This window comes from Rhinatrema bivittatum, chromosome 6 (assembly GCF_901001135.1).
Source record: "Rhinatrema bivittatum chromosome 6, aRhiBiv1.1, whole genome shotgun sequence".
Taxonomy (NCBI): domain Eukaryota; kingdom Metazoa; phylum Chordata; class Amphibia; order Gymnophiona; family Rhinatrematidae; genus Rhinatrema; species Rhinatrema bivittatum.
In genome coordinates, this window is record NC_042620.1 from 314,009,208 (window position 1) to 314,026,063 (window position 16,856).

The 16,856-nt window shown below is 45.4% G+C and overlaps 1 protein-coding gene and 1 long non-coding RNA gene across 4 annotated transcripts in view; one reads left to right on the forward strand and one right to left on the reverse strand.

Annotated features, from left to right (window-relative positions):
• NHSL2 (NHS like 2) overlaps positions 1-16,856 on the forward strand; it is a 540,965-nt gene that overhangs the window by 158,136 nt on the left and 365,973 nt on the right. The gene's annotated exons all lie outside the window — the stretch shown is intronic.
• Positions 6,800-16,116, reverse strand: LOC115094458. The gene is made up of 3 exons (XR_003857554.1): positions 15,827-16,116; positions 9,319-9,634; positions 6,800-7,134 (listed from the first exon to the last, which is right to left on the reverse strand). It is a non-coding gene; the product is annotated as an uncharacterized LOC115094458 (long non-coding RNA).

Sequence of the window (16,856 nt, forward strand, 5' to 3'; positions counted from 1 at the left end):
CTCTCTTGTATGGAATGCATTTAGTTTTGGGGGCATATGTGCCGGCATGGGAAAATTCTTGAAAAGGGGGAATGGCTCGGTCTCATCCAGAAATGCATCAGAGGAAGGGAACTTTGGGAAGGTAAAAAAATGGAAAAATGTTACCATTTTTGGCCCAACACAGAGGGAGCCTAGGTCCTAATTGGGAGTGCCAGCAGGGTCGCCTTTTTATGCAGATATACTTTTAGCTCTTTGCACAGATGTGCACTTAATTGTGTTTTCTAGCACCTAATTAGCACTGCTTACCTGCTGTTAACAGTCTCCTGCTTATCGTCATGCAGCATTAATTGATAGACAAATTGCTCTCAGTTTACTACTCGCCTTCGGTTTATTATATCAGCTCTGCCACTGAGGAATTGACTTGTAAGTCTGCAACTGAGGCGACTCACAAAACAAGAGAACTAGGGCAGCACAGAATGCTTTCAGCTAATGGGACTGTTTTGACCCGATGAAGGGAGTGTAGTTCCCACAAACTAGTAAAAAAAAAATGGACTGTTAGGATTGTCATTGTATTTGTATAAATCAATATTTGTGTATTTTGTGCCTGATTAAAATAAAAAGTTATGAAAAATGGATTTAGCCTATTAAGAAAGTATTGCCTAATTTTTTGTTGACCTTTTATTCCCAAGTTAACAGAGACTGTAAGCTCTAACGTGTGTGATGTAGTAAATCAGTGTTTCCCAAACCAGGTGCCACACCAAGCTGGCCTTTTACTCTATTTTTTTTTTTTTTTTTTTTTAACTACCGCTCCGTAAATATTTTGTTTCAATAAGAAAATGTAAAAGCTGGTGTTGAAAAAACACCTTGTCCTCTAGCACCTTATAACATCCCTTTTCCAGGCCAGGTTTTCCAGTTTTTCTCCCAATGCAGGCTAGTGCTTTTTTGACCTGAAGAATGCATTGGGATTGATCTTTAGAAAAACAGGACTGGATCCTGCACAAGGTTTTCTTGGCACAACTTCACAAGTACTGTGACATCATCAAAGTGAATGCCCTGGTGCACAGCAAGAGGCCTTCATGCACTAGAGCCGAAACCGGAGTAAGACACAGCAACAAAGCAGGAGAAATACCAGTGCAAGCATAGCAATCCTTTTCAAATGACATTCACAGTATTTCAAATCCTCCAAGAAACCTACGCTCTAATAACTCAGGCTACCTAAACATTCCCCCTATCAAAGATACACATCTGGCAACCACAAGAGAGAGAGCCTTTTCAATTGCTTCACCTAAACTTTGGAACACCCTACCTAAATTCCTGGGAACCCAACACGACCTAACAATATTCAAAAAGGACCTAAAAACACTAATGTTCTGCAAATTCTACACTGACCCTCAGACGTTTGATCATTCCAACTCTCAACTGAACTCTCAGTTATAAACCTCTTAATACATTCTCTTCACCCTGAACTGCATACCCTCCTCTTCCAACCTAATAATGCTCTCTGGACTTGATATGCTTATTTCTGATATTGTTCAAATTGTTTTTTATTGCACAACTGCTAAGAAAATGTATAACATTCACATTGTTTTTTTCTGTTACACAACTAAGAAAAATGTATATTTTTGTAAACCGTTATGATGGCTCTCCCGAATGATGGTATAAAAACTCAACAAATAAATCAATAAATAAATACATAAAATTGAGACTTAATTTATGTGGAGATCTCCTGGTCTCCCACCAGGTGGCTATAGATCCCTGCCCTAGTAGGACAGACTTGTCTGTCTGCAGCGCCTCCCACCGCGGATGCCTGAAATGGTTCAGTCCTTGCCCAGAAAGGGGGAGCTCAGAGTGTATGCTCGGTTTAGTTTGGGTTTTGATGAGTAAGGAACGGTGTTGCTCCTATGCTGTGTTTGAATTTCGAGGTTGCTCAGTCCCTTGCCTGATAGAGGTTATTCCTTCCTGTGAGAAGTTTTTCCCCGAGATTTGGTTGTGCCTCGTCTTCCTGTTGGTGAGAGAACTCCCCCCCTAACCAAAGGACAGGAGGGAGAAGACCTGTAGATACGTTTCCAGCCAGTGAGAGGACTGCGGTGACTCCTCACCCAGGATTTGGAAAGGGTTGTGTTTGGTGAGGAGGTTTTCTTCTACCACCTCTCCTCTCTGGGAGGCTGGGCGGCGAAAGCCCTGACGGTATCCAGAAAAGAACCTTTTCCCCTAAGCGGTCAACGGCAGAGAGGGTTCAGAAGGGAAGGGTTCAAGATCACTTAGAGACCCCCAGCCGGATCTCCACCCTGGGGAAGCGCAGGACACAAGCTGAGAGCAGGTGGGGGCTCTGTCTGACTGCAGGTGCAATACACTTTGGGGAGTAAGGGGATCCCCTCACTAGGTTTCCCTTCCCAGCCGGGACACTGCCCACTCAGATTAGTAGGAGGGGGAGCTGATTCCGGAAGGACACCAGCACGGAGTAAAGAAGAAAGTAGTCCAGCTTGTAAGCGCTCCCCCGAGCACAGATGTGAAGTGAACAACAAACCCGTCGATTGGGCATTATTTACATAATTTTGCTACAGCAAAGTACAAATGTGTTTTTGCACACTCGCATCGTGTCCTGCCTGATCCTGCAGCACTGAACATTATTAGAGGGGGCAGTGACCCGTCTTTCTGCACCAGCAGTAATCGCAGTGTTGAATATCTTTTTCTGCTGTATTTGTCTTCTGTTATTCTTTGTTCTTTATTGATCTGATTACCTTATTATGAATGCTTCTATAGCTTTTTGTAAACTGCCTGGAAATGTTATGATTTGGCAGTATAACATTTCTTAAATAAACCTAAACCTCTGAAATCGACACCGCCTGTGTTTAAAAAGGTTAAGCCTTTTCCCCATAGAAGGAATCCACTCCTTTGGACTTGGTAGAAATGAGGAAATGGCAGAAGAACATAGACCCAGTAGAAATGCTTTTGTGTGTCCTCTGGACTTAGTGAAATCCGAAGAAAAGGGTTACATTTACATTGCCATTTTACCAGGGCAGCATTCTCAACTAATTTATTAAAACTACTCCATAAAACACATCGTGACATTTGAGATTCTCCTTAAATTGGGATGACATATATAGAGAATTTATTGTTCTACCAGTTTTCTTCTGTTTATTTTTATTTTAATCAATCAAAATTAAGTCTAAAGATCCCCAGGAATTCTGGTGGAAAAGGATGAAGAGATTTTTTATTTTTTTTTTGTTGATCCTAGACAGCTGGAGGTGACTGCAAGGGCACGTGGAAGATGAATCTGAGCCCATGGCACTTGAAAAGCTTTCAGAAATGATAAGAAACACATGGAGGGAGCCCAGGTCTCAGTAGGAAGAACAGTCCAGACTCGCCTGAGCAATGAGGAATCATCTGAGGGCCACTCCTGGCTTTTTCAAAGCAGCATGTCCACATCACCAGCTCGAAAACTCAGTATAATTAATATAAAGTAGTTTGGCTGCCATGGCTCAGTACAGTAATGTTTAAGCTTTCAGCATGGGTCAAAGTAAGGAAAATTTCAGAGGTGCAGATGAATATATATATATATATATATATATATATTTTTTTTTTTTTTTTAATTGGTTTTTTTTCCCTGCTCCATCCCACAAAGGGTGATTCTAAAGCCTATATAGGTGTCTCCATGAGGTGCTAGAGAGGGAGTCGCTGGCCACGCGGAGCACGTCAGAGGCAGCGATTTCCTCCCTCTCCTTTTGCGGGGACTCGTATGGATTCTCCTTGCCTGGGGAGTCTCATGGTCGGAGTGGCTGCCAGGTGGGACCTAGCATGCAGCAAATTCTGGAGGCTGATCTTTCGTAACCCAGCGGGAAGAGAGACTCGTCCACCAGGCTGACCGCAACAGCCAGGTGCAGAAATACCACTGGGGAAGAAAGGAAGCTTGAAGAAGGATCAGAACTCCAGTTCTCAGCTGTTGCACTGAAGCAGCCTGAGAACATGACTTCTGTATATACTGCTTGGGGGGACGCTCTGTCTTTTGGTTTTCGTGAAGAACGGTTTCTTGTATTTTTTTTCGGACTTCTTGTATTGCCTTACTTAATTTTTGAACTTCGTTGTAAATGTCAGCGGATAAAGTCAAAAAGGATCCATCCCGTCTGCCATTTAGGATTTTGGCTGCCTCTCCATGCGGGTTACCCTAAGAGTAAGGAGGCCCATATGAACTGTAAAAGCGGGTGATGGCCAGACCTCTCTCTCCCAACTTTCTTTATTCATGCCTCCTTACAGTGCCCAGTAAATCAGAGTTTTATATCTGGAACACAGTCAACCCACTGGCTGACGTCTTTATTTTTTTTTTTTTATTGAGAGACCGAATGCATGAGCTCCTTGGACTTTGCTGCTTCTCTCGTTGCCCCACTGGAGAATCCCTATCCAGAGTGGCAGCCACTTATTCCCCCCTCTGCAGCATCTGATGGTGGCCTCTTAGCACTCCCTGATGGTACAAAACACTAAAATAGAGTGGGTAATTTTCAAAGCCACTTCTGCGGCTAGAAGTGTCCCTTACCTGCAGAAATTTGCTTTTTGAAAATTACCCACCCTATGGGCCTGATTTTCAAAAGCATTTCCAAATTTAAAACTGTGTTTTCCACGCGTAAATGCACTTTACCCGTGTAAGTGGGCTTTTGAAAATTGCTACAATATATGCCATTGAATTGCCAATAGGTTTTGCCTGCGTTAAGTGCAGTTGGAGGTAGATTTTAAAACATGCGCCCATGGGTGCACGGTTCCCGGCACGCTCACACGGACACTCTGATTTTATAACATGAGCGCATGTTATAAAATGCAATACTCGCACGCACATACCCGCCGACTTTTATATCAGTGCGGGCGGGTGGCATCTTCGCACGCGCAAAGGGGTCATCCTGCTGGGGAAGAGGCAGTAGGCTGGGTTCCCTAGAGTGTGGCAGGGTTGCCAGCTTCCTAGAAATATTATCACTGACACAGAGGCATACTAAGGGGGGGGGCAAGGGGGGGGGGAGGGCTGCCCCGGGTGGCAACAGGGGGAGGGGTACCATTGCCACTGGCAGGAAGGTCCTGCGGCAGTGCAGAACAGTGACGGGGCGGGGGAAATCCCACCAGCAAAAGCAAGGATCTTCAGCAGCGGCAGAGGCTAGCGGCGCCACCGGCGTTTAAGAACATGCCATACTGGGTCAGACCAAGGGTCCGTCAAGACCAGCCGGTGGCAAAGAACAGTCCCAGCATTGCCGGTGGTCGAAGAAGAGGCCCTGCGGTGCCGCTGGTGGCTGAAGAAAGGAGAGACTGGCCCTTTGAGCAGGCCCGGCGCCACCAAATGTGCAAACCGTGCAATTGCACAGGGCGGCGCACCCAATGGGGTGGCGGGAGCAGGGAGAGGCCCGCGAGGCCACCGGAGGACCCCATCTCACTGGCGGCCTAGAATCTGCTCGTGAGGCCGCCAGTGGACCCCCATCTCGCCGGCAGCCGAAGAAAGAAGAAGGAGCCCGTTCTCCTACTCTTTCTTGATGTCAGCGTTCGCTTTCCAAGACACGTACAGCTAGCACGTCTTCTATGCAGATCTCGCGATGCACAAGATCAGTGTAAAGGAAGTGCTGGGCTCGCGTGGTTTGATTATCGCACAGGATGAGCAGCAGAATGGCTCCCGGTGGTGTGTGTGTGTGTGTGTGAATGAATGAGAGTCTTACTGGGATGTGGTGTGGGTGTGAGTGAGAGCCTGACTGCAGGCGGGCGTGGGAGTGGGGTTACTATGTGAATGAGAGCCTGACTGGAGGAGGAGAACCCTGACCCCTGCCTCCCCACCCATCCCCACCTCCTTCCCCAGTATTTCAAATCATCAAAAGGGCCAGACTCCAAGAGACCTCTATTCATCAAAACTCCAAGAAGTGCTCTCCCCTTGTCTCTTTCGATGATTTGAAATAAATAGTGCCTTGATTGGGGGGGGAGGGGGGGGAGTGGTGGGGAGGGCGCCATCTCATCACCTTGCCTCAGGCACTTGATTTGCCTTGAGCCGCCCTTGTTTCTAACGCTTGCCGATGCGCACCTCTCCGGGACTCCCGATGTTATATTTAAATGGGCGGCCATGGTAAAAAGGAGGCACTAGGGGAACCTGCACCTCTCTAGTGCCTCCTCGGCAGCGGGCGCCCAGGAGAGGTGGCTGTGTGCGGGTTAGGAGAACGGACGCTCAATTTTACGAGCCTCCCTTTTCCTATACCCGTGCACAGCCAGGGGCTAGGAAAATGGGAGCTCTTTTTAATTGATCGTCCCCTTTCCTAACCTGACTCCCTGTTCACTTTTTTTTTTTTAAGGTTCTCCTTTTTTGGTTCCTCCGACTTAATATCGCCACGATATTAAGTCGGAGGAACCACAGAAAAGCAATATTTTTTGCTTTTCTGTCAATTTTAGGGGCTTCTCAGAACTTAACACCTGCTCTGGGGCAGCCGTTAATTTTGGAGAGTGAAAACGTGCATCGGGTGCACTTTTTTTTTTTTTTTTTGCATCGGGGGAAATAGCTAATAGCCTCATCAAAATGAATTTACATGTGATGAGCGCTATTTGCTTCGTGTTGGGTTGGACGCACGTTTTGGATGCGCTAAGCCCCGTTTCACATCGGGGGGTTATGGACACGCGTTCATAATGCGCATCCAATCACGTTGAGCCGTGTGCTGCGGCCAGCGCGCGGTGTTGCATCAGCCTGTCAGATTTGTATTTCTTTTTTTTTTTAAGACAGCAGAATGTGAAAAATGTACAAAGGATGAAGATGTTTACAAGGCACTGTAGTCATGTTGTTCTTTATTTTCCGCAGTAATTACCCGGAAAGACAAGTCATAAATCAGATCAAAGAAAGAAAAATCAATAAATTCTGAAACCTGATTGGTTGTACCCTTGAACAGAGTTAATCCCATCCTAGTCTTGGGGCCTCCATCAACAAACCCAGTTTGGTTTTCAGCAGACAGTCCACTAGATGGCGCCCTAACTGCAGAAACAGGCCTTTAACTTGAGTTCCTGCTCGGAGCTGCTGCTGCTGTTACTGTTAAGTTTGTCCTGTGAGACTGTCTCCATCACTGTGGCCTGGGCTCCCTGAGGCCCTGATGTAATAAGATAGTAGTAGAATATGTATACTCTATTTCAGCTCGCATTTTCTTAACGTACTTGCTAAAAAAAAAGAAAAAAGAAAAAGTTAACTTCTCCTGCGGAGAGCTAATAGTATACAAATGCATCGACAGATTTAAAAATGCACGTAAACCTAAAAATGTGCACAAAAAAAATAGCCTGAATAAATAATATTTAATATGCATAAAGTATGGTTTATGTATATAAAACATGATTTATGCACATAATCTGTGGTTTATAGGCATAAATCATGTTTAGTGTGTGTAAATAATGGGTAATGCATGCAAAACATGTTGTAGAAGCATAATCATGGTTTGTGTGCATTGTGTTGCTGAAAATATGATTTGCTCACACAAACGTTGTGCCCTTAAGTTATGCCGCCATGAACTCCAGATTCAGCTCCATGGACTTCATCTCTGTCAAGGCATTAAATTTCTAACATCGAGAAAATCTGAGTTAAGCCTATGCACCTCTCTGTATTGGAGAGGAATAGCTAATGCCATGATTAATATGGGATTTGCTTGGAGGAGCGTACATTTTTATTCAGATTTGTGTGCACATTCTTTGTGTGCAGATCTCCTTGCTACATTGGGAGTAAAGCTATATGCACAAAAATGTGCACATAGCGTGGGACCAGAGTTGGCTGATTTTGGAGCAAGTTCTGTCACCACTGAAAGATCGATGACCCTTCTGTTAGTGAGTAATGATGATTGTGCTAGTCCAGCGGTCTTTTTGGCTAAGATCCAAGTTTGAGCTGTGAGCTGAGGACCGTGACTTTTCTTTTTTTTTAACCTTTTGGCAGAGACTGAGAGCATGTTCAATATGGAGAGGGAGGAGGGGAGTTTAACGTCCTGCCACCTGACCTGATAGGGGACACAATGATGTTATGACCATTGTTAAAGTAGGAAGATTAAACCTGCAAAAAAAAAAAATTACAAGGCTGGCTGAATGGAGAGGTGTGGAGTGTGTCCTGGCCAAATTACATGATTACACAAGAGAAATATCACCTGGTTGGGGATTAGGAAGGTATGAAACTTTCCTCTCCAGCTAAAAAAAATCATGATTACACAAGAGAAATATCTGGCCAAATTACTGGCATTAAAGTATTACAGGTAGCAGGAGCATTTTTCAATTTCCATTTGTATGTCGCCCTCTTCCAAATGAGGACCCAGGGTGGCTTACAATACAGCAATCAAATACAACAGCAAATACATCAGATCTAGTAACATATACATAAAATAAAAGTATCACAACAATAGCATAATATATATTAAGGGGTAGATTTTCAGAGGGTTACGCGCGTAACCCCCAAACCCCTCCTGCGCGCGCCGAGCCTATCTTGCATAGGCTTCTGGCGCGCGCAAAGCCCCGGGACGCGCGTAAGTCCCGGGGCTTTCCTGGGGGGCATGTCGGGGGGCGTGACGTGGTCAGCGCGTCATCCAGGGGCGTTCCGGGGGCGTGGCCGCGACCTCCGGACCAGCCCCCGGTCCGGAACATGGCACACGGCAGCCGGCCTGGCGCGCGCAAAGTTATGCCTGCCTCGAGCAGGCGTAACTTGTTCAACAAAGGTGGAGGGTTAGATAGGGCTGGGGGGATGGGTTAGGGAGGGGAAAGTGCGGGGGGGGGGGGGTGGAAGGAGGGAACGGAGGCAGGCTGAGCAGCTCGGCGCACGCAGGCTGCCGACCCCGGATTTTAATGGATATGCGTGGCTACGCGCGTATCTATTGAAATCCCGCGTACTCTTGTTCACGCCTGGTGCGCAAACAAAAGTACGTGTGTGCGCAAATTTATAAAATCTACCCCTAAATATGTAATAAAATAAGACAACAAAACATTAACATACATTCCAATTACAATGATAAATAGCCCCCTTAATGGTATAATATGATATCATTTTAATATCCATTATTATCTTCAAAAATATCAATGAAGCACATTAATATCAACTAAAGTCATGATATCAACTAAAGTAACAAGTCCATTTAACTTAAAACCACTTAACTGTCATGGTGTGAAGGAAAATGTCTTTTTTTTTTTTTTTTTGCAAAATACCGTACATAATGTGGCTACTTAACTGACATGATTTAATATTCAGTATTCATGAAACAAATATCAATGAGGCACATCCTGGAAGACATCTTGAGAGTGATCATGGGGCAAAAAAAGACTTTATTGTGTGGCTGCTAGGACACGCTCCCCTCCCCTCGCCGCCTCAGCAGTGCTCACATTGGTCCTTGCCTTTCTAGTTGTAATAAGACGAATGCTGCCACATATTAACTCGAGAGAATGGCAGACTGTTGAGAGCTCTGTGGAAGGAATTTGAAAGGAGTGGAATCTGGGAGGAATAGCTTTCTGCAATTGATTTGGTCGGCCATCTCAAACCAGAGATGTCTCCGTAATTGATTGTTTCCATGATAGTAGGAAGCAGTCATGACAAAAGCTGAAAAAGTATTTGTTTCCTCAAGCATTTGAGAAATCTGTGTTACTTCGGTGTTCTCAGGTTCTGGTGAGGTCATGCAGTAGTTATGCAGGAGACATTCCGCTAGATAGAAACACAGAGAGTTATAGCAATATGTTTGCTATTATTTTAGATGTTTGTGTTTTTTTAATGCATGTTTGTTTTATTGTACAGTACCTTGAGCAGGGGATTAAGCGCTGGTTACAAATATTAAAAAAATAAAAAAATAAAAGTAGCGCCATAGACTTACTTCCTCCCATTTTACATTCATAACTTCTAAAAAAGATATTTCCAACTTATGCATCCATTTCTGGGGGCTGCTGGGGCGACATTGTTTCTTTCAATAAACTGCTGTCATTACTCTCTTGGCTTTACTATATGCTCTGGCTGACCTTAGCACAACATTACATTTGGGGAAAGGAACAACGAGTGAGGTGACCAGATTCGCAGCTGACCCAAACCTCTTTCAAGTCGTTAAAATAGCAGCATATTGTGAAGAACTGCAGAAGGACCTTGTGAGACTAGGAGACTGGGCTTCTAAATGGCAGATGCAATTTAATGTGGACAAGTGCAAAGTAATGCAGGTGGGAAAAAAAATAATCCCAGCTACAGGTACACAGTGCTGGGTTCCATGTTAGGAGTCACCACCCAGGAGAAGGACCTCAGGGTCCTTGTGCAGAGTACCTTGAAATCTTCTGCTCCAAATGTGGCAGCAGTCATTTTGCAATCAGAATGTTGGGATTTATTTGGAAAGGAATTGAGAACAAAGCTGAAAATATCATAACGCCTTGGTGTAGATCCATGGCGCGACCGCACCTTAAGAACTGTGTGTAGTTCTGGTCACCTCATCTCAAAAAAGACATAGCAGACATAGAAAAGATACAGAGAAGGGCAACAAAAATGATTAAGGGGATGGAGAAAGACTAATCAGATTAGGACTCTTTAGCTTGGAAAAGACGACTGAGAGGGGATATGATTGAAATTTATACAATCATGAGTGGGGGGGGGGGGAACGGTTATTTCTTTCAAATAATTCTAGGACTAGGGGACACGCCATTAAACTAGCAATCATCAGATTTAAAACAAATAGTAGGAAGTATTTTTATCACTCTGTACACTATAAAACTATGGAATCTGTTCTTAGAGTACATGGTCAGAGCCATGGATTGGACAAGATCCTGAAAGAAAAATCCATAAACAGTTAGTAGCCAGGCAGACCTGGGGAAAGCCAACGCTTCTCCCTGGGAGCGAGATAGAAGAAACAGATCAACTATTGGGGATCTGACGGGTGCTTGTGACCCAGACTGGCCACGATCAGAGATAGCATGCTGGGCTCGAGGGACCTTGATCTGACACTTCTTATGTTCTTAAACCGCCTTCCTACATGTAGAGATCGTACTAGGACTGCTCCAATCAGGTGGGGAGGGAACAGAATATTTAAAGAGGCTTTGTAGCTCCCCTGTGGGGAGCGTAGAATTGTGTGCTCCTTGCCTATATAAGTATGAACCCTAGCTACTATTTTCTGGTGTGGAAGCTTAAGCTGACTCTTGCAGGGACAGTATGTCCATGGCTGTTCCCTGGTCTTGTTTATTTTTCAGGCCTCCAGGGTTTCTGGATTTAAGACCTGGTTTCAGAACAGATACAGAGAGCTTTCAGCCTTATTAAGAACTGAAAATGTAACATCGAGAACTGTAAATAAAAAAAAAACCCAACAAAAAACTTGCATTAATTTCACCATTCATCAGTAAAATAGATGTTGGAAAGCATCCAGCGTTTCTAGCATGAAGATTGCTGCTCTGATCATCAGTGCTGTTTACAACAGCTCTTCAATTAATTGCAAGGCATAGGGCCTAGAAGATTATTCTTCCATCCCCCCCCCCCCCCCCCCCCCCCCACACACACACACACTCCGGCTCAGGGAATCTTAGACGCCCACATGAAACAATAAGAAAGGAAGAGAAGAGATCTTAAGAGACTGTGCTTGAGGTGTGATTCCTGGAGCCTTTGTCTGGGACTATCAGCCCAGGGGTTCCATACTTAAAATGTCAGGAAAAGAAAATATACATTAATCAATATTAAACACTCCCTAATGAGCAGTCTAATCCCGTCCCTCCTCACTGGGGAATAGGGCAACCTATATTGTAATGACGGTTCTTAATAAAATAACATCATAAAATAATACATAACAATTCCTACATTTCCCAAATTACAAAACATCTAAAAAAAACCCCTTTCTACCCTACCCAAGAAACCCTGCTATAACTTGCAGACTGCTTAGGCACAAAAGGAAGATGATGTCTAAAAGCCTCAAGCTGTCAGTAGCACTTCAAAGGGGTGACCCCCGGGTGGGTTATCCCGATGGTAGTGACCCTGGCCGCCGGAGGCAGGCAGGGAGATATCATAGGGCCACACTCATTCATAGGAGAGGAGGCAGAGCCAAGCGCCCAACCTCAGTATAAAACCCAGAGAGAGAGTGCCGATGATCACCCGCTGCACCGGTGGGGAAAATCCCGTAATCTGCAGCAGGAGGCCATGTGGCAGTGCCCAGTATTAGGTTTGCTACTGGGATTTACAACAAGACTCCAAACATGGGCTGAAGAATAATTATCCCCTTCAATAACTGAGGCACAGAGAAAACTGGGCTCAGCTATACAGGTGGAAAGGGGCAGGCTGAGGCCCTGACAGGAGAGGACAGACTCGGGGCCTGATAAGGGAAGAAAGGCTTTTTAGCCCAGGGCTTTCAAAACTCACCCTGGTGATCTTCCAGCCAGTCAGGTTTTCAGGATATCTGCAATAAAATATGGATAAAATACATGCTGGGTCTCCAGCGCATGCGGATTTATCTCATGCATATTCATTGTGGATATCCTGAAAACTCCAATAGCTGTGGGTCTCCAAAACAGGGTTGGGAAGCTCTGGTTTAACCCCAATGAGGGAGGAACGGGGGGGGGGGGGGGGTAAGCTAAAACCCCTGTGATGGAAGGAGGGGGAATATCAGAGGAGGTAGGGGTCCAGCCAAAGCCTCATTATTGATGAGAAAGACGAGTCCTGATGAGAAAGACGAGTCCTGCCCTAGAGCAAAGAAGTCGAAAAGCCCTCAAAGCAGTTTGCCGGGGTCTGCCCATCCACCCAACTAATTTAGCTTTACAATTCCTATCACTCCCTCGGAGAGTTTTGAAACAGCACATCTTTATCTCAAGGATTTAATTTCCTGCAGCTTTCGGAAGGGGAAATGATCCACAGAACAAAGAATTTGCAGGCAGAGTCTTCCGCGTTGGACCGTTTCTCGCTTCTTCAGTTTTGCATTTATGGGCAAAGGTTCTAGGCTGCTGTTTGCACAGGTTAGTGCATGCGCTATTCTGTGCGTCTACAGCTGTTCTTCCAGCTCATTGGGGGTGTGCGCATATCCATACAGAACACAATTCCAGTAATTTATCCAAGGTGTATATATATATATTACTCATAACTCCTGATAACAATCTCACAACCTCTCTGCCAAACAACCTACAACCCACTCATGTAAGAGATCTAGGTGTGCTAATCGACAATAAACTAAACTTCAAAGCCCACATCAATAAAACCACCAAAGACTGTTTCTATAAACTGCAAGTTTTAAAAAGGATAAGACCACTCTTCCATGCCAAAGACTTCAGAACCATCCTCCAAGCCCTCATTTTCTCAAAATTGGACTACTGCTGCTCCACTTTACTTGGCCTCCCCTCCTCATACACAAAACCGCTCCAAATGGTCCAAAACGCAGCAGCCCGTCTACTGACAAACACTAAGAAAAGAGACCATATCTCCCCAGTGCTACAAGACCTCCACTGGTTACCAATTCATTTCAGAGTCATTTATAAATCCATCACCTTGATATACAAAATCATTCACCAACATACCACAATCGATCTACAAATTCCTCCCCGCTTCCACAAATCCACAAGACCGACCAGGGAAGCCTACAGAGGATGCCTCATTGTTCCACCCACGAAAACCACTAATCACAGCACCTTAAGAGACCGAGCCCTTTCCACCGCAGGCCCACAGTTATGGAACTCCATCCCTCCAGAACTCAGAAACGAACCATGTCTCCTAACCTTTAGGAAAAGACTCAAGACATGGCTTTTCAGGCAAGCCTTCTCGAACTCTACCTAATATGCACCATAAACAAACTCTCTACTCAGAGACTGTACATATGAGACACCATATTTATATTGAACTTTTGTACATAATTATTCTCCTCTATCTCTTTCTATTTCTTACATTCCCAGTTCATTAGCCCTTGTTAATTGTAACTGCTTCTCTTCATCACGTTATTTATGTTTTTTGGTTGTATTATCCGCACCCCTGTTTTCTGTAAACCGACATGATGTGAACGAGTTCATGAATGCCGGTATAAAAAAACCTTAAATAAATAAATAAATAAATATATCTATCTTGTAAGTTGCTATTAAAGCCCATTAACTTTACTATAGCAGTTGCCATAACAACGTCCTCCATCTCTTTTCTGTAACTGAAGCCTTTCTGCCGTCGCCTAGGAGCTGTTGTCGGTTTTTCTTCCTCTTCCTCTCCTTCTGTACCTTCACATGCTTCTTATCCCGATTTGAAAACTCTCCTTAGGCGCTTGACGTCTTGCTGCCAGTGGGGAGCCGTCCCTACGTGGCAAATCGTTTTAATAGATTTGATTCTCCTTAGTAGCCAAGAGCTGCGGTGACCACCCAAGGCCGGGGAAGCTGCTAACTAATAGCGCCGGAGCCCTCGACGGCTCTGGGGGGGCGACTCGAGCGCATCACTGGTGCACCCCCCCACAGCAAGTCATCTCCCTTTCCCCAGGCCATAAGCGCCATCTAGTCGCCACTTACTGTATCCTTTCCCATTCCTTATCTTGATATAACTTGGCCGTTCCCAATCGTTTCCCAGCGAGGAACAGTACAGAAGTTTCATCTGTACGTGCATAAAATATCCCTTAATACAGTCCTTTTCCTTAGACTGTAGAAATGAGTCAAGCACGTACCTTCCCCTGCCTACACCACTCTTGCCGTGTCCGCCGTGATCCTATCGCTGTTCATGCTACTGTGATAAGCACACGCTGCCGCTGGGCGCTGTGATTACACCCATTCTCATTCTGTACTGCCGTCGCACGGTTTCCCTCTGCGTGCTACACTCTGTGCACTCGTTCTCCTCGTGCATACACACAGCGAGGTCACTATTCAGCAGGCCAGTGAGTGGTAAAGTTACCCTGGGTTTACCTGGATATTCAGCCGCACTTTTAAGCCGGATAGAAGACCAAAACAGTGAAAGCATTCAAAGGGGCATGGGATAAACTCTGTGGATCCCTAAAGGCTGGAGGGTGGAAATGAAGAAAAGAGTGCATGGGGGTAACTTGCTGGTGTGGCGGTTACTCTCCCTAACCAATAAACCTCGATACTGTTGGTGCAACTCCATCATTGCTCTCTGCTTCTATAGCAGGGGGGGAAAGGGGAATTGGATTCAGAGAGCAACCAACGAGGGCCCCCGACTTTTGCGATCTGGGAACCTGATGTGCAAAAATGGGGGGGGGGAAAAAACACTGGACTGCTTCTACGGCCAAGTCCATAAGCAAAGCACACGACACAGCACTGTCTAAAATTTCAGGAAGGCCCGTCACCCAGTAAAAGTGCTGCTAGCAGTAAAGTTGTATGAGTTATTATAAGGCTGAGAGAGAACTGTGCAGAGCAACAGTTGCTCCCCTCACCAGCGGATACTACCATGGGAGGCTTGCTGGGCAGACTCGATGGACTATTTTGGTCCTTTTCTGCCGTAGCTTCTATGTTAAGTCTGCTGCTAAAATATACCCGGCTAAAGTTACCCAGCTGATTTTCAGATAGCATTTTCTTCAACCCGCTGTGCCCAGCTAGGTTTAGGTGGTTAGTGCTGAATATCTGCACTAGCTGGATCCATTTCAGTCACGTCCCTGGAATTCCCCCCACCTCTTCTTATCAGACTAAATTTAGCCAGGTAATTTATCTAAATATTTTATATTTAGCTCACATTCTTTCAGCAGTGGCTTAAGATGAATTACATTCAGCTACTGCAGGTATTTCCCTATCCCCAGAGGGTTCACAATCTCAGGGGCCAATTTACTGAGGCTTTTATCCCATTTTGCATCTTTGGGGGAAAAAAAGCTTCGTAACTGAGGCCCTGAGGGTGAAATGACTTGGCCAAGGTCACAAGGAGCAGCAGCAGGATTTGAACCCTGGCTTCCCTGGTTCCTAACCACTCTACTACTCCTCCACTTACCTGTTCAACTTTTGCTGGCAAGAGGGCTGGGGATTTCGAACCTTGGGAGCAACCCTTTTGACTACCGACCTCCATGTGCCCATGCATGCTGCGTTTATGCACATCCTCAGCGCATGCGACGGTGCTGCAGACTTTCCTTGGGACTGCTGTTCGTCGTCTTTCGTATGTGACGACCAACTCGGTTTGATTCGTGCTGATATTTTGCTTACGTGCTTATGTCTGTGGGAAGGTTGACTGCGGGCTCCAGCCCTCTTCTGAGGCTCTTTCTCCTCTGTACAATCTTCCAATCTGTTTCTGATTATGTTGCGGAGAAATAAAAGGACTTTTATGCATCTGGATTGGGAAAATATTTGAGATGATATAAAAAGAGCGCAGAGAGGGAAAATGGAGCAGGGAGCGGTATGTGTTTGTTTTGGGCAGGGGTACGGAGCGGGGTGAGAATAAAACTGCACGAGTTGAGTCAGTCTTCGGGGAAACACTGATCCTTGACCAGGCATTATTTGGCAGTGTAGCACAACGGTGGTTCACCTCCGCACTATGACCACACAGCTCTGGTCTCCAGGCTGCTTTTTCTGGTCACCCTATTTTATATAGTCCCCTGCCCCTCCTTGCTTTAGTCTGTCACTGTAGCAATAGTCCTCAGCTGGGGGCCCTGCACCACAGCTCCTTCTGGAACCCTGCAGTCGTGTGCCCCAAATCTGGCTACGAGGTGGCGCCATTGCATGATAACATGGACTCCTGCCTCCCCACCCCTGAGGCTGTGAATGCTGCCTCTGCAACATCCCCAACCCCAGCCAGCCCGGCGAAGCGGAAGATCTGAGGCTGGAATCAAACTCCAGTCCCCCTGCGTGGTAGTCCGGGCTGCTTTTTAAACTTTCATTCTGTTGAACACTTATTTGTTAAAAAAATAAATAAATAAAGTATTGGCCTAATTGTAGTGGAATATGGAAATAAACCAGCCCCACCTTGCTGACCTGAATTCCAGCTGTGTAGTTACAGATGTGTACATGTGAATGAAGAAAATATCAAG